Source organism: Carettochelys insculpta, chromosome 8 (genome assembly GCF_033958435.1).
Source record: "Carettochelys insculpta isolate YL-2023 chromosome 8, ASM3395843v1, whole genome shotgun sequence".
Lineage (NCBI taxonomy): Eukaryota > Metazoa > Chordata > Testudines > Carettochelyidae > Carettochelys > Carettochelys insculpta.
Window position 1 is genome coordinate 39,261,301 of NC_134144.1, and position 21,345 is coordinate 39,282,645.

At 41.4% G+C, this 21,345-nt stretch overlaps 1 protein-coding gene across 1 annotated transcript in view; it reads left to right on the plus strand.

Moving 5' to 3' along the window:
* The window catches only part of LOC142017126 (sodium channel protein type 2 subunit alpha-like), a 188,215-nt gene that overhangs the window by 9,145 nt on the left and 157,725 nt on the right, over positions 1 to 21,345 (plus strand). The gene's annotated exons all lie outside the window — the stretch shown is intronic.

Genomic DNA, 21,345 nt, shown 5'->3' on the forward strand with positions numbered 1-21,345 from the left:
TGTTTACTATGGAGTTGCAAGAGCACATCCATACTTACATTTGAAGAGAGCTCCCTCAATCTCACCCTAAGTCTGTAGCATCTTTTTCCAGCTAATGCTTTGGACTTTTGTCTGTTTTTAATGAGAAATGCTGCTATTTCCTGTAAGATGAGATGCCATCATATTCAATATATTATCATATCGCTAGTTATAGAGCTAAGTAGTGGCATTTCTGTGGTGTAATGCACTTGTTATAGACCACCACTCAACCTAATTAACAGGCATTCATTGACAGTGTGTGTCATTGTTTGTGTTGCACTTCAGCTGCACAAAGTGCTCTCATAAAGGCTCCAGCAATACTGGTTGGCTGCACAGACACCTTGCCCAGTTCAGAAACTGTTCAACAGGGACCAGTGGCAACGAGGCAGGGCAGGACCAGACAGGTAAATTGTGGGGTCAGCAAAGTTTAGGAAGGATGATAGATAGCCTTTGGGGAGAGGAATGGGTTTCTGCCCTAACATCGTGGCCTGTTGGATAAGGCCATAATGGGGAACGTGATGGCGAATGTGCAGCTGGCAGTTTAAAAAGGTCATTGTGCAGTGGCAGGCTTGGGTTGTTGTGTAGTTTCTCCAGTAACTTGCCAATGGCAGCCTCTGGCCTAATAGAAGGAGAAACAATATTGCTCAGAAGTGGAAGCCATGGAGTTGAATGCAGGGTGATGGAGATGATGCACATGGTGACATGTAACTGCGTATCCATCAGTATGGTGTGTGGTAATTGACCTGTACTGGTGCGCAGTACTCTGCCACCAAGTGTGAGATGGCAAGAGCTGTTGTCTGCAGAGCTGGAGCATGAGCACCCTAGACAACGATGCTTTAGAAAAGCCAAGAGTTATTCTGAAATCTGTGTTGTAAAGAAGATGATTTTGTTGATTAACCAAACATGATGATTAACATAACAAATTCAGAAAGATGAAACGTGCTTCCTTTGTGTGGAGTGCAGAGTATTACTTGTCATTCTTTCCTTCCAATTGCCCAGTCTCTTGAACATGTTTTCTTCCCTTCTTACTGCTTCCTTGTTTTGTCCCTTTAGTCAAGCAGTGTTCTTTCCCTCTCTCTAGTGTTGTTGTAACTGCTAGACATTGAAAAGGAATGCTCTGAAGAGGTTTGTTGCTGCCCTGAGTAGACTCATGTCTTATTTGTGAAGTTAATACATTGTTATTTTAGCAGACAAGTTGTTGCTGCTTTCAGTTTATTTTTTCAGTTAGGAGGCTGAGTGCAACTAGTTATTTTTATGAACTATAGCAAAGGTCATCAGGCTATGGTGTTAAAGAACTGAAGTGTTGGAACTTGGGGTTCGAAGCTTGATTACTTCAAGCTTAAAGTTGCAGAAACAAAGACTACACCTACACTACGAGATAAGTTTGAATTTATTAAAATTGATTTTTGTAACACTACTTTTATAAATTTGAATTTGAGTATCGTCACCTCCCCCCAGGCTCCCCACAAAGTCGACTTCTTGCTGCCACACTCAATGGTCAAACATCAACTGTTGCAGCTGTGCATTATGGGAACCTATCCCACAGTTCCCTCATCCCCATAACATTCTGGGTATTTTTGCTGGTGGAGCATGAGGAAAAAAATGCCCAGCAATTGGTTGTGGGTATGTGATGTCATCTTCCCAAATTGCATTGTCCTCATTTCCCTCCTGTGGAAACCAAATGGCCATTTTTCCAGGAGGAAGGAAGGAAGAGTAGGGTATCAACAAGGATGGTCGTATTAACTTAAGTCTCTTGTTTCTGTAACTGAAGTGCTTTTTAAAAGTGCAGCTGTAATTGAATTATCAAAGATTTTACAAAAAGCAGCATGTGTCTGAGTCTTCTCAGCTAACCCTCCAGCCATTGTGCCCACCTCTCTTGATTACAAATGATCTCTGAAAATAGTATAGGAACAATGCAAAGCTTGACGAAAGAGTAGAATAGTAAAGGCTTTGAAAAAAAAAGATTTTTGTGAGGCAGCGTTTTTGGCTTACCAGTCTATTACATAGCTTCTGTGCCTGGGCTCACCCAGCACTCTGTGTCTTCTCAACTGGCCTTCCACCCACTCACTCCTGTTTTGAGGGGGCCCAAGCTTAAAGAAAACGGATAGAAAGATTAGAAAAAATGACTTTTGGCTTCCTATAACTCTATGCAGAGTAGTCCAATGCAGGGGATCGGCTCACCAAATTTCAACAAGTGGCGGTGCTCAGGCGGGGTGGCCAGCCCCAATTTACTGTTAGGGTGATGGATCCCCTTATCCCATGGGAGAGGAATTGGGTGGATTAGAGGGTGAAAAGCCAGTTGACATGATCTCCAAAACTCTTTTTGGGCAGGGTTTGTGGGGTCTGTTGCATCATTTCAGATGGTCCCCCCAGGGTATCTGCAAGCCCCCACAAGTCTTAACCACCAGGGGAGACTACCCCCTGGGGGGCAGCAGGCCCCCTAAAATATTTTTCGTGGGGGATGTCCAGGGCTCAAGGGCCTGTTGAAGCAGCCCCTTTGGGTTGCAGCAAGCCCCCAAAAGTATTAGCTGCTGGGGAAGAATTCCCCCGGGCAACAACCAGCACCCGAAAAATCTTTCCCATTCTTGGAGCCCTCTCTGCGCGCAAGCCAGGGCATGGTGCTGCCTGGCAGCATGGTCCGGACTGAACAGCAGCCACGACCTTTTATTGCGTTGGGGGCTAACCATGTGATGTGGTTGGGCATGGGAAAGACCCCGACTTCGTGGGACTTGTGGGGGAGGGTAGGGTGGGCCCTGCAGAAATGTAAATTGCTTCTCATACAAGCATGACCCCCCAACAGCCTAGCTGCCAGGTGGCGTTGTGAGGCAGGGGCTGGCACCAGTGCAGAGGTAGAGGGAGAACATTGAACTTTGTGTGGAGGGTATTTTTAATGAGTAGATGCATTCATAGCACTAATAGCAAGAAAGAAGGAAGTTTCTCTGCTTCTCATACAAGCATAACCCCACAGCCACAGGCTTCCTGGTGCTGAATTCAAATTCACGGACTTCCTGTTACTTAATTCCTGGGCACCTGGAGAGCAGCAGAGATGGAAGTGGCCAGAGCAGAGCACTCTGGGTCATTGTGGGATAGATATGGGACACCTCTGGAAGCTAGGGAGTTTGATTCAGAGACATGGTGCTTGCACACTAGCCTTCATCCGAACTTCTAAATTTGAACTTCACACGACATCCCGCTGCTTTTGACAATGTTATGATATTGATATTAGTGCTCTCTAAATTGAGATATTGGTGTTTACAGTGAAGACAATGATGTAGTAGTGAGCTAAATGCCTTAAATTCAAATTTATCTGGTAGTGTAGACATAGTGAAAGAAATATCTAGAAGAAATGTCAGTCAATTGCAATTCAAATGATTAATGCAAAATAAATTAACTAGACTAAAATGGATTAATCATAATTGTAATCATGCTGTTAAACAATAATAGACTATTAAATAATAGAATATCTATCTAATTCTAACCACTCCTAGCACATGCTTTCCAAAGACTTCAGTCATGTATCAAAGCAGAATATTGTCACTGTTCCATTCAATTACTCAGAATACAAGAGGTTAAAAATAGTGTTTTTCTTATTCATATTGTTTGAGAGCTTCCTAAAATATTCGTGAAAATCACATCAGTGTGAACTGGTACTATAAGCAGATACTAAGTAGCAATGCGTCTAATAATTTCATGCTGAATCACAGATCTGGAAAATACAAAAATCCAGATATGTACAGAAGAGATACCGTTACGCAGGAAATCTTGTAATTTTTATTGTGTCTTGAGACTGCATTTTTCTTAGTGTTGTCTGCTGTAACTTAATATTGAAGAAAATATCAGCTTTCATTTGAAATAAAACGTAAGTTTATACTCCTCCTTGTTGCAAAGGAAGTCATGACAAAGAAAGAAAAGAGTATTGTGAAGGCAAATGATAATCCAACATTTATTATATTTTAATTATTTTTAAGTCAGTATCATAATTTTTGAAAATGGGGTTGGCAGTATGGAAATCCATTGTTTGCTCAGGATTGTCTTAGCTGGTTATTTCTAAAATCATGTAAATATATTCAGACGAACTTATGTTTGATCTGATCTATTGTTTTAATTGATTGCTTGGTTTATAGTACAGCTGTAATGCCAATGGAAGTGATGAGTAAGGAGTTCTTGAAAGGCTTTGCTTTAAGTACCTCCCATCAGTCAGTCAGGCTAGGAATTGTGCTGAATACCTAGCCTTGGAGAAGGAAATTATTTGAAATTAGCCTTGCACATCATAAATAATTAAACAAGTATAGCAGTTATGCTTACAGGCAGTTGAGTTAGCTACCATGATCATTCCTTAGTTTATGGCTATACCACCTTTTTGTGGTTCGTTTTTTTTTGTGTGTGTGTTTAATATTGCAGGACTGTGTGTACTCATGCATTTTTGAAAGGGGTGAGTGTTTATTGTGTGCCATCAAAAATATCTTGGTGATTCTCTAAGATTCATACATTTTTTAGTGACATGCTTTTATTTTCATATGCTGAGTAATATTCCTTATTGTATTTCCATTTTCGAAAGCATCCTGTTTCTATGTTGAATAGTAACAGAGAGGGAACCATGCTAGTCTATATACTATCAAAACAAAACGGGTTCTCTGATTTTATCTTTTAAGGTTCTGGGTGTCCAGGAGAGATTTTATTGTTTGTTTATTGCAAGTATTGGAGTGTATAAAGAGCTGATACTTACCTTTTTGCTTTTTTTTGCCCCCTTAAAGTGGTGTTATGCTATAAATGTATCTGTTGTTGCTGAATTGAAATGCAGAGTGAGAAATATATAACCCCACCATACCTTTAACCTCTTACCTCCTTTCATTGAATGATTTCTTGTGATCTGTGGCATCAAGGTCTACTATGTCCTATTGTGTTCTATCATTTTGTGTGGGAGTCAATACAATAATGGTCACATTTAGGACAAATTCGTAGGTTGGTGTAGCTGAAGCTTGAAACAAAGTGACTATTAGTGTGAGTTTACACAAAGAATTAAAGTAGCCTGGTGGTATTTAAATGCAAGAGGGTTGGCAAACTGTGGAAGTATGAGACTGCATAAAAATAGAGGAGCAGTGTATGTACCCTGCTGGCTAGGGGTGTCTTCCTTGCCCCACACCTTCTTTGACGCCCCACCCCACTCACTCAAATCCCCCCCCCCGTCGTCATTTACTCTCCCCACATTCTGTGACTTGCTCATTTTTACTTGGCTGGCTCAGGGTTTGGGGTGTGAGAGGGGATGAGAGCTCCAGAAGGGAGTGCTGGTTCTGGGGTGGGGCCATAAATGAGGATGCAGAAGGGGGCTCCAGGCCAGGGGGAAGGAGTCAAGGGATTCAGGGTGTGGGAGGAAGCTCTGGGCTGAGGCAGGGGTTTAGGGTGTGGGAAGGGATACAGGGTCTGGGCTGGAGGTATGAGTTCCACAGTGGGGCCAGAAATGAGAGTTCTCAGGGTGTGGGGTGGGGCGATGGGCTGGGTGGTGGGTGGGCATGAGAGTGAGTGAGGTGAGGGCTCTTGAATGGGGTCAGGTATGAGGGGTTTTGGGATGCAGGAGGGTATTTCAGGCTGGGACGAAGGAGTTTGAAGGGCTGGAGAAGGATCAGGGCTGTGGCAGAAGAATGGGTGCTCAGGAGTACAGACTCTCCAGGTAGCCCTTATTTCAAATAGTGACATTCCCTCTCTAGCTCCTCTGCATACATGCAGCCAGTTAGCTCTGCATGCTACCCAGTCTGCAGGCCCCACCCCTGCAGATCTCATTAGCTGGGAACCGTAGCCAGTGAGCGCTGCAGAACTGGCATTTGGGGCAGAAGCATCATGTCAGAGTGGATTGATTTAAACAAAGGCAATTTAAAACTTTGATTAAGTTAAGATTTAAATTACAAAAAAAGGGGGAAAAAGGGGTTTAAATAAATTTAACGAAAAAGCTAAGACTAGCTGTGCTTGGAATTCACTTAATTTTGGCATAAGCCCCATTGAACTCACTGGCACTTAAGTTTTTGGAGAAAACAAATATACAGTTGAATTTCCCTTGGAAAAGCTGTGTTGTGCTTAAGTGAAGTAGACCTAGGGCATCACCATTATAGCCTGTGGCCATGATGCCCCAAAATAAGGGGCATCTATTTTGTAATATAAGAAAATGACTTTCAGTGGCAACTGGTGCTTGATTGCTCTTAGTGCAACTTTCTGTATTGTATACTGGAGTAATAGAGTCTAAACATAGTTGTCTAATTAGACAAGCCATAGGGATTAGCTAAGGTAAACTTTTTTTCCTAGCAACACGCAACCTAGGAAACAGCTTGGGAATTTACTTGGCAAACCACACTTATACTACAAGGCATAGAGAGAGTCTTGAAGAATGATGCATTACAGAGTTGAATTATTTAATTTTCTAACAAGTTGATCCACTTGGCCATAGCCACATCATTTTCTCCCAATAAGCAGTTTTCTGTACAGTATTCCATTCTTGCAGCTAGTCCCTGCATCTTCTTGCACTGTTTATATTTGACACATTTTTCTTTTTATCCAGGAATGAAATTCTTCAAAATACTCCCAGATAGCGTGTCTGTTACACCCAGAAGACATCAGTTTTTCTGTAGCAAAACTTGGGGCACGTGGAAAGCTGTATATATATTTGCTGAATAGTGCCTCCCCCTTTTCTTTCCATTCCACTGCACTGTTCCCTTATAGGTTGTCTCCATCCTTCCCTATATGTTGTCTGTCTTTAAGACAGTGTTTTAACTAACTACTCTGCTGTGCTTGGCTAAGGTCAACCACCATGTAAGCACCAAACAAAACCAATCTTGTCCAGCTTGCATCTTTCTTTGCACAAGCTATTTTTTAGTTTTCTCAGAACCAGAAATTGAAAATCCAGTATTTTCAAGAAGCAAGAGCTAGTAAGTAGTTTGGACAGACTGGAGTCAGTCATTCAATTTACTGAGACTCAAAGGCTGGGGCTACACTAGCCCCTCCTTTCGGAAGAGCTATGGTGATGTGGTACTTCAGAATATGCTAATGAGGCACTTGCTTTAATATGCAGTGCATTATTAGCATAATGGTGGCTGCATACACTTCAAAACTGCTGGTTTTGAAACACACGCCATCCGTGTAGCCCGGGGCCTTTTGAAATGACACCCCGCCCCCCGATTTCGAAAGCCCCTTCTTCCCATCTGGTTTTGGGAAGAAGGGGCTTTAAAAATCAGGGGGTCATTTTGAAAGGCCCCCAGCTACATGGCAGTTTTGAAGCGTGCATGGCTGCTTTATGCTAATTAGGTGATGCACATTTGTGGCAGCTCCTCATTAGCATATTTGGGAGTGCCACCTTACCATAGCCCTTCCGGAAGAAAGGCCTAGTGTGGCCACGGCCTAAGTGTATTTGTAGCCTGTTCATGATGACGTCTAATTGTAACAGTTATTTTTGAATGAAAAATTTAGTATTGGTTTAAAATATTAAAAATAATCTGTTTTTAAAAAAAAAAAAAAATCATTGATTTTTATCCACCCTGCAGCATGCAGAGACCCCTGGCTTCCCCTATGCCTGCCTTATCCTTGCTGCACTGCTCACTGGGCTTTTAACAGCCAGGCTGGCAGTGCTGACCACAACCCCCAGCATTCCTTTTCGACTGGGCATTCTGGTTTACAACTGGACACCTGGCAACCCCAGTGCTGGCAAGTATTTTAGTTTTGTGTGAAGTGTCTGTGGTGTGGCTTTTCTCTGTAGGACACAGCTACGATTTAGCCTCATCAGTGCCTTAAGATTCAATCTGTGGCAGTGGTTCTTAACCTTTACTGCAGCCTGCACCCTTTCAGTTCTTAAAATATGTTCTTGTATCCCTTATCAAAAATGGAGATGGGGGGCCTATGCACTTTTTAAATGCATATTAAATGTACGTACAAGAGTTTTGTTATTGCTCACCACAAATAATAGTACAATACTCATACAAAAACACGTAAGTACTACCCAGAGATGTTGCAGTGTTTTGCTGTGGAAATAAACTGTAACTGGCGTGCCAACAGTTAGCGGCTAACTGAATACAGACAAATTTTTATTTGTCTATTACAGTACTCATTAAAAAATGGTTTCTGTGGTTTATCTAAAATAGATATTTGACATGTTAATTACCAGATGGTTCCCATAGCATAATTACATACCTCTTATTTACACACACTGTTGCTCTGTCACACCAGCATTTGGGTTATGTTGTCTTTCAAGGCTACTGATTGTGTGGTCTTCTGTCATGCTAGTCTCCAGCAGTGCATTGCCAGTGAGGATAAATTTCTGGCACAATAGGTTTGGCGTTGGAAATAATCCATCTGTTACTGCCCCACAGTGCATTTAACCATGCCTCTTTGGTCTCTTCTCTGGACTTCAGTGGACCATGCTCAAGTTTGCAAGAAGTTACATGTGATACAAATAGTACTGTTCAGAAGAGAACTGCAGTTTGAAAATACTTGGAAGCATCTATGCTGTATAATCCCATGAACCTTCATTTCTTGCTGTGTCACGAAATATGTATTTTAAAGAATACTGCCTGAAAGCAATGTCTAAACTTCATGGTAGTATAGCGATCCAAAGGTCTAAGGAGGTGAAAGGAAGAGAATGCAATGCTAGACTAATGGCCTGTCCGTCCCTCCCAAAATTAGTGTTTCAATAAATTTATTTATTCCTTTTGCATGGATGATTAGAACATGTTGTTGTGGAGAGTGTTCTTCTTTGTGTCTAGAGTTATTCCCCAGTGTCTATACTGTACAGAGAATGTTGGTGGCTCAGTCTGAAACAGCTGTTTATTTTTTTAACTTGGGGGGGAAAAAAGTCCTCCTCCTATAAGTACAGTGACCATCCGTCCTGTTTTTGGTGGGATGGTCCCGTATTTGGGATGCCAAAAAGGTGTCCTGACTTATTTTATAAAAGAGGCTAAATGTCCCATATTTACTGCGCAGGTGCAGCTGCCTGCCGGATAGCATGTACTGTACGTCAGCAGGTGCTCTCTGCAACAGAGGGAGCCAGCAAGTTAGCTACTTTCCCCTTTCCTGAGGCTCCGGGGAGAGGGAGTGTCCTGGGTGCTTTATCCCTGCTGCTTCCCCGAGGCTCAGGGAAGCGGGGGGTTGGTGGGGGAGAGTTCTGCGGCTTCTCCATCTCAGCTGCTTCCCTGAGGCTCGGGGGGAGGGGGAGCACCCCCCTCACTCCTCCCCCATCCTGTATGTGGCCATGGGAGATATGGTCACCCTACCCATAAGAGAATGTTCCCTTGTTAAATTGAGGATTTGATTTTGTTTAGTCACTTGGGCTATTTGATTTTCTTTTATAGTTTTCTTTAGTTGATGGCCATAATAATAATAAAATAATAAATAATAAGATAATAAAAGGAAAGTTGGTAACTCTCTTGTATGCTTCCAATTTTAGTGATATTTGGACATGTTTCTTATGGAATTATTTTCATGTATTTAGAAAAAAAATGCTGCAATACAAGTCTGTTTCACTACATTTATGATGGTCTTGTTCCTATCAAAGGATTCTGCTGAAACCTGAGAAACCACTCTTTCCCTCCAAACAAACAAACCAACAAGAAACCAAAAAAAATTACGAAAAATATTACCACAAAAACGGTCTGAAGTTCTTTGTCCCCACACTTTTTTTGTTTAATTCATAAAACTTGCTTGAGTTGGAAGAAATTGTATTGAGTTGGAGAATATTAAATCCATATGGCAATAGGACATTAATCTCATGAATTGTGCAACAGATTTAGTATGACATTTTGATGATATGTATTTCCTTGCCAGTCAGCCATAAAAATTAATAAATATTTTTGTAAATTAAATAAGGTTCAGTAGGGCACTATTCCTTTATATATCATTATACGTAAAGAAGCACGATGGTAAAAGTTAAGTGATTGGAACCATCTGAGGGTATGTCTGTACTTACTGGAAGATTGGACTTGTTCAGAGTCAGTATTCCCAGGTTTGATTTAGTGTGCCTGGCGGGGATGTGCTAAATCAAACCATCAAGGCTCTACATTGACCCTGGTACTTCTCACTGTCACGAGGAGCAGGGGAGGTAGATCACTTTTACTTCCGTTTACTTTCCACTGTTCAGATGGCCAGAAAAATGGATCTACAGTACGTGGATTCCAGCGACCTAATTGTCATAGCTAGAATTTCATATTTTAAATAAACTTTTCATCCTAGCGTAGACCTGGTCTCAGATGTGTGTTACTAATCTTGTAGAGTGTTTCAGTTGTTTTTTTTTAATTGCTACTTATAACAGACTTTAATAAAGTTCTTAAATGTTCAAAACACTTTTTCAGCAGTTTCTAATGGTATTTTTCATTTCTGGTTCTAGTCACAGTTACTGTGTACATCCAATTCACCTCCCCAAACTACACTTCATAAAACCTGAGACATTCAACAAGATAAAGAGGACAACAGGGATTCTCCCAGAAACTGTTATTGCAACGTCTTAAATTGGCTATTGATGGGCATAGCTGTTCAGAAAAGTAGGGTTCTCCTTCCCTTCTGGAGATGAGAACATTGCAGTTCAGAAAGTGAGGGGTTGGTTTAAGGAATCAAAATCTATTTCTTCAACACTGCTGAGTTTGGCTTTTAGTTTTCATGCCCCACATTTTAGTAATTTTCACCCCCTATGAATAGTGGTCCAAATTCTTCCACATGGAACTCTACAGAAAATTATGCAATTATGAAGTTTGACTTTGGCCCAATGTGCTTATTTAATGAATTATGTCTATTGCTCAGGGACAGCTTATTGAAGTGCTTTCTGTCTCCTTGTCAGTTATTCTTTATGCGGAAAATAATTTTATCGCCCACTGTGTGATACAACATCTGCTTAAGAAATAGACTCTGTTTTCTGCGGTTCCATACTCAATTTACTGTCCTGCCTTCTGCTGTTCTCTATTATAGCCATTAGCTAGCCCTTGCAATTTCCGAAGCAGTATACATTCTTAATTACATTAGTGCTGATGATGAGCAAATACACAAATGAATCCAGACATTGCCATCAAAAGAACAGTTCAGATACTGTTATACAGTCTGAACTACAGAAAAATTATATCTTCATTTGGGCTCCATGAGAATGAGGGGGTTTCATGCTAATGGATTGGATTGAAATTGGATATAAGTACTTTAATTCTCATTCATAATATGAAAAAGTGGGTCTTACCCATGAAAGTGAATGAACGAACAAATAAATAAATAAATAAATACCTAATGACCTTTTAGTCTTTAAGGTGCTATAGGGCTGCTTTCTTTGGTCTATGAAGATACAGACATGGCTACCCCTCTGAGACAATATAATTTTGTGAGTCGCCTTTAGAATTTTAGGCAGAGTGCAAATCATGACCTGATAGCGTTGGCTCAATGTGATAAACACTCTACTACAAGGATATCTTGTGTATATGACTTCATAATAAAAATAGGGTGTTTCTAATATAAAGGCACTGTGTAATATTTCACTTCTGGCATGGTATATATTAAAACTACAACAAATACAATTATCTGGTGATACAAAAGTCATACTGACTTTAAATTGTGCCTAAATTACAGAATGTTCTTGATATCATAAGTACTTAATGCACTGCAAAAATTATGTTAGTCTCGGTGGCTGTTGCATTAGGTGATGCACAGAACTTAATTGGGTCCTAATAAATGCACAAATTCCATTAATATTGCTGACCTGCAGAAGTCCACTACAGAGGTTAAAAACAAAGCAAAGTAATTGAGGAGATGGTTGTGAATGTGTATTTTTGGTCCAGAGTGGCTTCATAAGTCAGATGCTGTCAGCGTATTCACCTCTTTGGTATGTATTATTCCTTTTTTTAAACAATGGCTCACTCTTACAGTGATTTGTTGAAATGATCTCATGTAAGAAGGTAAGGCTTAAAGGTATTTAATGGAGCTATATATTGTCCAGTAATTTATAAGTAAATGTAAGTAATATGTAAGCATTATAAATGCTGGCTTGCTTAATTAATACAACTTCTGAAAAACCCTTTGTGAAGGAGTACAAACAAAGCCTTCTTGGCTTACTAAATGTACCATTGTTCAGATTTTGAACTGTCCTTGACTGGGATACGGGACAAAGAGTAAATTATTGTGACCTCCCAAACATGGTCAGAAAAGGCAAGGAAAGTTCATGTTTTAAATAAGATTAATAGTGTTCTTATTTTAATAAATAAATGTGTTATATAATCTAGTGTGGGATTTGTTATGTGATCATAAATATTACTAAATAATGGATCTGAGAAGGGACTATTATAAAAGTAGGGAGTCATTTGGGTGTAAAAAAGAGCATACTGAGATTTGTGTTTGCCTTTTTTACGTATTGCCTTTGTGTATCTGTAGTGGATTCGTTCACCTGTTACATCACAGTTGATCACTCAGGTGTGGCATTCAGAACATATGCTGAAGTAAATCTTGTACTTGAATCGAAATTTGGAGCGAGTAGTGTTTTTCATCTCTAATAGCAAGCAGTGGCTGTCTGTTGTTTGTAAGGTAACTTGTGGACCTGGCTGGTAGCCCTGAAATATGCTTGTACCCTCTTTTAGCATCAGATCCTACCCCATTTACACTGATATACGCTATGTTAATCATCTGATCACTGCTAAAGGTTTTGGTGAAAAAGGAAGCTTTTCCCCACCATTCCCTTATTGCCAAGGCCGGTGAGTGTTGGGGGGGGGGCATGGAGCCACATGTGTCAGGCAGTGGGGTGCCAGGTAAGCGCTGCATGGCCATACCCTTGTGATGGGACCCTACAGTGCCCTCCATGACCCCCGAGGATTCTTTAATCCAACATACCCTGTTTCTCAGGTTTGCCTGGTTAAATAGATTCATGTTCAGTAGGACCATGGATAACTCACTCCAGAAAGCACAAGGAAGGCTGCCAAAGACCAGGTATCTCAGGCTATGTCTGCACTAGACTAAGAAAGTCGACCACAGATACACAATTCTGGCTGTGCCAGTTGTGTAGCTAAAATACATATCTGCACTCAGCTAACGTAATTGTCTATACAGGGAAGGTTGACAGGAGAGTTTCACGAGGAGTACAGAGGTCGACTGCAACACCTGAGAGATTGATTTCACACGTCTCTAGCAGCGCTTTCAAGAAGTGGGTGCCAACCCTGTGGTCCCAGGATTACCTGGTGCCTCTAGCCTGGTACCAATAGACTGCTCAGGAGAGAGCAAGATTTTCTATTTCATGACTCCTACAGGCAGTAGCAGCTCAATATGGAGGTAGCAGTGCAAAAGTGAAGAGACAGCACAGGTTTGCAGTCAAAGTGGAGTATTGTAAACACAGTGGGACTTACAGGCCAATTATAAACATAATATATGTCTGTATTGATCTGTCATATTAAATTTGGCAGGCAAGAGGGCCTAGACCTAGCATGAAACTGGCAGGATTGACATGTATGTTGATATTTTTATTCACAGCTTATAGTATATTTTGACAGTAGAGTTAAACTGGATTTTACTGTTTCTGTTTTTTAAGTGGTTGCCCTATACTACTGTAATTGGCTTGCATATCTCTTCTGGTTTGAATCCTTGGTTGGCAGACATCAGTTCCAGGTTCTGTACAATCCTTGCACATCTTTTTCTATGACTCAGGAAAAAAATGCGACAGTGCCTGCATTTTTCTCATGCAGCAAATGGTTAATTTCTACATTTATTAACTATGTACAGTCAGCTCCGTGAAGAAGATTCACATTAATCTTGGTTTTAAGCACCTATGTACGTCACCCAGGTGACTGATAGTAGTCAAAATATTCCTTTTGGATTCCACTTATTTGCATACAGCTGCTGAAATTTTATAGTTGTGTGTTAAATCTTAAAGGTGAACTAAAATTCTTCATACTAAAAGGAGATTAGTGTGTCCATGTAGATATCTAAATATGAGTATAGTTCAGTTACTGTAGTGGTTCCCAAACTTTTTGGCATCATGCCCCCCTCCCCCTTTTTGACATCTCAGAAACGCTCATGCACCTCCACCTCTATTTTACCATCATCCAACCCTCCTTTTAACAAAAAATTCAATTTATAATTTAAAATAACCACAAACTTGATATAAAAATGTTGCTTAAAATTAAGAATAAGCACAGATAGTAATTCTTGGCCTCTTGTGGGTAGCTGGTGCAGCCCCAGCTGGCTAGCTGCCTGAGCTCCGTACCAGCTGCCAAAGCTGCCCACGCCAGCCACCCACGTGCCTGAGCCCTGTGCTGCCAGAGCCATCTGCCGGAGCTGACTGAGCCCCTCACTGCTGGGGCCAGCTATCCACCTGAGCCCTGCGCTGCCAGGGCCTGCTGCCAGCCCAAGCCCTGTGAGCTGCTTGCCTGAGCCCCATGAGCTGGCTGCCTGAGCCCTGCCCTTCCCCTCCCCTGAGCCAGGTGCCGCTATTCCCCCATCTAACCCCATCCTACTCCTCCTCCCCCTCTTCCCCGAGCCACACTCACTCACCTCTGTAGAAGGCAGCTAGTTCCAAGTGGGTCTTCGCTGGCTGTCTGCTTTTTATAGCGGCTGTGCTGGGTCAGCCATATAAAATGGCAGGGGCTGAGAGCCAGAAGCAAAGGCAGTCTCTTTCTTGGGGTGGGGGGAATGATGGGGGAGGCTGGGTCAACTTGTGCCCCCCCGCCCCCCGGAATTTCTTCATGCCCTCCCCCCCCCCTTGGGAAACCACAAGTTACTGTATTTAGAACTGTTCATCTGAGACTCTCAAAGAGTTTCATAAGGTTTGAAAAGTAGTAGTATTTCTATCCCCTGTCCCCCACCCCCATATGGAAGAACAAGGTCTGGGATTTAAGCAGTTTGTCCAAGGCCACAAATAAGTATGCACATTTGGAACTAGAACCCAGTCAAAGTTGTAGACTGTAAATATACAGACTTCAAAATGCACGTTGAAGTAAAATTATTTGGAAGTTAACAATATAAATTATGTACCTCCTTTTATTGGGGCCTAATCCTAGCTTCCAAAATTAATCAGTGAGTCTTTATATTGAATGAGTTCAAAAGCTTTGGATCAAGCCCATCAAGTGCCAACCCATGAGCTCAGTATTTTTATCTACATTTCAAATAGGGAAAACTAGAACCTTACATTTACCAATAAATATGAAATTGAATGGTATATCTATGTGTGCAAGCCCTTGGGGACCCTACAGGTGAATCCTTCTTCCAACAGAAACTACATTTCTCTCTATATGTAGGGGGCACTCCCTAGTAGAGTCAGTGCACAAGATCACAGGATGGGTATATGCTGCTTGTGGCTGCTGGTAGGAGGAGTTTAGGATTCCTTGCCCCTTCTAACCTAGCTAGGTTTTCTGGATCCTCTCCAGCCTATAAAGATGTGCTGAAAGGCAGCTGAGCCTTGCTAGGTAATTATGCAGGCAGAACAAGTAGACTCGGATTACATTAATGAAACCATTAAGAGGAAGTATAGGTAGTCTGTCTGGACATTGTGAGCGATGGAAAGCAGTAATTTTGTCGGCACTAAAAGAGACAGGATAGTCTGGAATAGTTGTCAAAATGGTTTTTTTTTCTTTTTATATTTCATAGTTTAAATCTCAGTTCATCTGTGCCAAGCAAAACCCCAGTGGTCAAGCTCCTGCATCTCAAACCCTGGTGTGTGGAGGTCCTGGGAATTGTAATATGCCAATCTGTCACATAAGACAACAGCTGGGACCAGGTTGCATGAAGTCCAGTGGGTATGCAAGCCCCTCCCATGTGCTCTCATTGGGCGAGTTCTAAGGCTTTTGATTGGGCTGAAGCTTCTATTTAAGCTAGCAGAGGAAACAGAAACTAGTTTATACAGCTGGGTTTCACCTTGCTGTGCAGTGTTGGTCTGGTGTTGACCTGTCTTGCCTTCTTATCCCAGATCTTGGTAACTGACTCTTGATCCGTATCGTCCAGGCTGTCTCTTGATTCTGATTTCCTGGAATTCCAAACAATCGTGGTTCCTAGTAACTAGCTCTTGGACCCTTCACACACGCTGGATGTTTACCCGTAGGCCAGACTTGCCCAAGTTTGGACCCTGACAGTGGGTAATTTTTTGCGAGCTGTAACACAAAAATTTATAAATCAATATCAACCCTCCAGGAAGTATGTGCTTATCAAAAAGCTTCATGCAGCACTACTATTCAGATGCACCAATGCTGGCTCTTCTTCACACCTTTTGTATTAGTGCACTGATAACTGAAATACAATAAAATACTGGTTTTAAAAAAAGTCTTATTAAAAAAAATCCCTTAGTTTTATTGAAATACAAAAATAGTGTATGTAACAGCAGGTAATTGGTGACATTACTACAATAAGTGGGAAGATCTATTCAAATGTAATTTATACTGGGGGGGATGTAAAGTACTTTTGGCTCATGTTGAAAAGGAAAGGATATTGCTGATTCCACTAATCAAGGTTTGGAGTTATATATTGTGATGTGATAATTAACTTTAAAAAACAATAGTTTATAAAATTACCATTGTCTGTCTCCCAAACACGGTGGCTGTGTCTACATACGCCCCCTCCTTTTGGAGCTGGCATGTTAATGAGGCAGTTTGGAAGACGCTAATGAGGTGCTGATGTGAATATGCAGTGCCTCATTCGCATAATAGTGGCCATGTGCAATTTGAAAGTGCCACTTTTGGAACACACACCGCCCATGTAGACGGGCTATTCGGAAGGACCCTGCTGACTTTGGAAGCCCCTTCTTCCTATTTGATTTTAGGAAGATGGGGCTTTTGAAGTTTGAGTCCTTTCAAATGGCCCCCATCTACACAGATGGCATGTGTTCCAAGTGCAGCACTTTCAAATTGTGCATGGCTGCCATTATGCTAATGAGGTGCTGCATATTCATGTCAGCACCTCATTAGCATCTTCCAAACTGCCTAATTAACTTGCCCTCTCCTTTTGGAAGGGGCATGTGTAGACACAGCCACTGTGTTTTGAAGATTTGGGAGACAGACAATGGTAATTTTATAAACTATCTTTTTAAAATTTAATTATTTTAGATCCTCTCTGCTATTCACAACTGTATTTTCTCATCCTACTACAAATTTTCATCAATACAAATACAGTGTTTGTATCACTTCCATTGGCAGGAATCAGAATACATTGGCCTTAATTAATGGAATGGAATAATTTTATGTTAAATGCATTCAAGATGACTGTTTGTTTATTCTAATTTAGTTACTGATATCATCATGACTAAATAAGAGTGCCACAAAAAAAGTCTGGGGTGGTTGGGAGAGATTAGCTCTGAATCCCACTGAGATAGAAGGCACCCTCACAGAGACACCCCTTAATCACCAGGATGCTGCATGCTGACTCTGAATAGACCAGTGTGGACAAGTCTGGTGGTGGTGGGCCAGTGAAGGGATTGCTAGTTGCATGTCTGTGCAGATCAATATGAAAGTAATATCTGCAGATCTATTGATTGGAATAACAGCACTGCCATGCACAAGCCAATTTACTTGAATTGACTTTTGCGGTGTTTTGCATGGCGTGTTTTTGATTTATTTTGAGTTTAGTGTAGCTCTCTCCTATTAAGTGCTGAATGGGGGCTGGACCAGGCAGGACACCATGTGACAGCTCTGGTTTTCAGCAGAGGCAGCCACCCTGGAAAAGTGAATGGGGTTTGGGGGAGCCTTCTTTGTTGGATTTGTCCTCTGATGACAAATTCACAGTCAAGAGGTTAGGTTACGGGTGCTGTGGTAGGTCCAGCTTCTGACTGGCACATAATAATCTCAGGCAACCTGCAGCCTGTTGGGGTTTTGTGTGTGGCCTGGAACACATTTTGTTTCTGGGTTGCCAGATTCTGCTAGTTTCCAGCTGCATAGTTTTTCTTTTTCCTATCAGAATTACTAAGTGACACGCACAAGGGACCCTCAGCACTGACTATGAAAGCTGCGTGCTCCCTCATCAGCCATTCAGAGCATTGCTATGGTTTAGTGGCACACCCCACAAATTCTAGGTATGCAAGCGCAGTTAACAAAAGTACCCTTTCTTGGAAGAAACCCTAGGTTATGAAAATCTTGTAGCCCTTTGAGACAGAGGACTACTCATTCTGCCTACTCATTAGCCTACAGTGATGAATCCTCGCTTTAAAGGGTTTTCCTCTTTACCTGTCTCTAGTTTTCAGGTGGCTTAGGGCCTGCTGTGCAATTGAGTGGCAGCTCCTAAAGATCAGGCAGCTTTTGCCTCCCAAATCAGATGTCTTTTTTTTTTTTTGTATTATATAATGCAAATGTCTGTTGTGGCTCATGTACTGCACACATAGGCATGATTCTGAAGAAGACTATTTTCCTTACTTGCCAGTGGTAGATGGTTTATTGCAAATACTCTTGTAAAAAAAAGATGCTGCATTGTTCTGTTAGGCCCCAGCCTTAACATAAAAATTGTTAATGATATTTGAAATACCTAATGCAAGGGGTGAGGCAAAGGCATCCAGGAACCTACTTCACAAGTAGGTGTAATGGAAAAATTGGTACCATTGTGGCATTTTCATCTAGTTTAACATAAAAACAACCATATTGGGTCAGACCAGTGGTCTGTTTCACCCAGTACCCTGTTGTCTGGCGGTGGCCAGTGCCCAATTCTTCAGAGAGAGTGAATGTAATAAGACAATTCTGAGCGATCTAGTTCTTGTTATCCTGTCCCAGCTTATGGCAGCTGGAGGTGGGAGAGGACTTAGGAACACCCAGCGCGTGGAGCTGCATCTCTGACAGTCTTGGATAATAGCCATTGATGGACATGTCATCTAGGCATCCTGTTTATAGTTTTGTCCTTCACAGTATCCCATGGCAGTGACTTCCCTGGGTGGACTGTCTGGTGCATAGAAGTACAGGTTGAATGTCTCTAGTTCGGCGCCCTGGGGAACTGACTGGTGTCAAAGGAAAAATTTACCGGACTACATGAGATCAATATTGTCTAGCAGCATTACCAACCCTTCCACTGCTTACTGGGCTCGTAGAAGACATGTAGGTGTAAACTACAGCTAACTAACAGCACACCAGAACACTGAGACCCAGGCCTAGTGGCTGAAGACAAACTTTGTCATCCAGCTAACTAAAATGATGCCCGATTATGGATGTTGCTGGATGAGACACTGCTGGACTATAGAGGTTCAACCTGTATTTGATTACCAAGTAATTAAATATCTGAAACATTTTTGGTAAATTCTGTTTTAAGTATGTCAGACTTTGATTTATTAATATAATTAAGCTACATGTGACATCAGGTTTTCAATCAGTTCGTCAACTGCCTCAAAACAGAAATTTCTTGTATGAGTGTAAATGATTCTGTTATTGGACTGAAATGTTTCTATTTCAGATGTGCTGTGAGTGGAGTTTTTGAAAGAGTTCAGCATTGGCCTGATTTCTCCCACTGAAGTCAAGAGTAGTAATCAGTGGGAGGAGATTTAGGCCAGTGTTGAGTGTGTTTTGAAAATCCTATCTTGTATGTTTACAAAGGGAGGAAGGCTGTCATATGCATATAGTTAAAAGCCAAGATTTTCAGTTGTATTCAAAGTTGTCTCAGCCTTTGTATATAAGTAACCTTGACAAAAATCATTTATCCATCACCAAAAATGAGGATAACGCTATTTGGTAATTAAACTTTCATTCCTCAGAGGGAGATAAGGCTTAAATCTGTAACTGTTTGGAAAGTGTTTCGACATTTTCTGACAGAACAAATTCAAAGTATTAATACATTCTGAATCCTAGTCACATTAGTATATATGTTATCCCTTTGGTACTAAGGGTGATCGTTGTAATGCATCAGCACTAATGGAACTCTTTGTTTCCTTGCTTGTAGGAACTCACAGAAACTATGTACTTTAATAAAAGTAATCTGTGCAAGTAAGAGGCTGGGTGGCTGCCAATTGTTCATTGATGCAAGCTAGAAAAAAATTAAAGCTCCCAGTGGAAGCCAGCTTTTACAGAACATTAAATCATTTGTCTTATGACAAAGCGGTTTCTGGCTGGTGTGCATCATTACCCTTCCCAATATGCCACTTATAATTCTATAGGTCTGTCATCATTAAAGATGAGTGTCTGTTGTAGAAGTCATGTGATTTATGACATTCAGCTGTTTCCCCAAACAAGTTAAACGTAACTTCCCCTCTCCACCAGTATTAGACTCTCTGAAAATATATATCGTGCGTCCAGTCTCCTATTACCACTGGTTTAAATCTGGGAAATCTAGCTGGAATGATCACCCATAATAGAGCCTCAGGCATAATAATGCTAAAGTAGCTAACCAGTTTTACCTAAACATTCATTAGACAAGATGCTAAAACTACATTGTACGTTGGGAATTAAATAAATGCACTTCTAGTGGACTATTGGCATATAGTTAATTTAATCTGTGAGTGGATGGTGCAATTTGAGAGGTCGTACCACAGTGCTGGCAAGGAGAGGCGGAGAAGAAGAACAGAGTGGCAAAAACTGCCCCACACCCCTGCAGCAGCTGCCAACACCATCCCCTTCTGTAATAACACCTGTGACTCCCAGAGTTGGGCTGATCGGCCGTCAACGGACTCTCAAATAAAAGGGTGACATGAAGACATCTTGCTTGTTTTTGAGTAACTATCAACCATTATCATATAAGCATTCTCTGCCTTTGTAAAAACTTACTTTTTATAATCAAATGTGGCATTCAGTAATCTGCTGTTTTCATACATGATGCCTATATTGCCATGAATGAGTTCATAAATAGGTGTGTGTGTGTGTGTGTCAGATGGGCACAAGCAGTGCCTTCCCTAGAGAGAGGGTGTGGCACCTGGCACAAATCAGTCCCTCCCAGTTTGGGGGCCCCATTCTGCAGCAGATCCCTGAGCACAGGGTAGCCTCACAGTCCCAGGCATTCGGGGCACATGGAACAAGACCCTGGGGATTCTGCAGCACCTCCCTCCTCTCTATTTCCTAGGCTTATGTCATCTGGGACCTACCACGCTAGCCAATTTCACTGGCTTGTGGGGCCCTCCAAATGGTGGGGTCTAGAGGGGTTAAGGGATGGCTTTGGGCATGTGATATGTACAAAGTTCATACATTTAAACAGTGTACATTAATTAGATGTTTCCTAGAAGACCAGAGTCTGAGAAATTGATGCTTGTTGAGTGGTCCTTTAGCATCAGAAGGCCCGATACTTCTGATTGATAGACATTCTGATAAATAAAATGTGTTTCTGCTCCATATTTTGTACACACAAACCATTCAGGCTAAATGAAGATAAAAATCCTGATTATAATTGGTAGGATTTAAATCCTACTTAAACAAGTCCACAATGAAGCTGTCTATTATTTCCATAAAAGTGAGTATG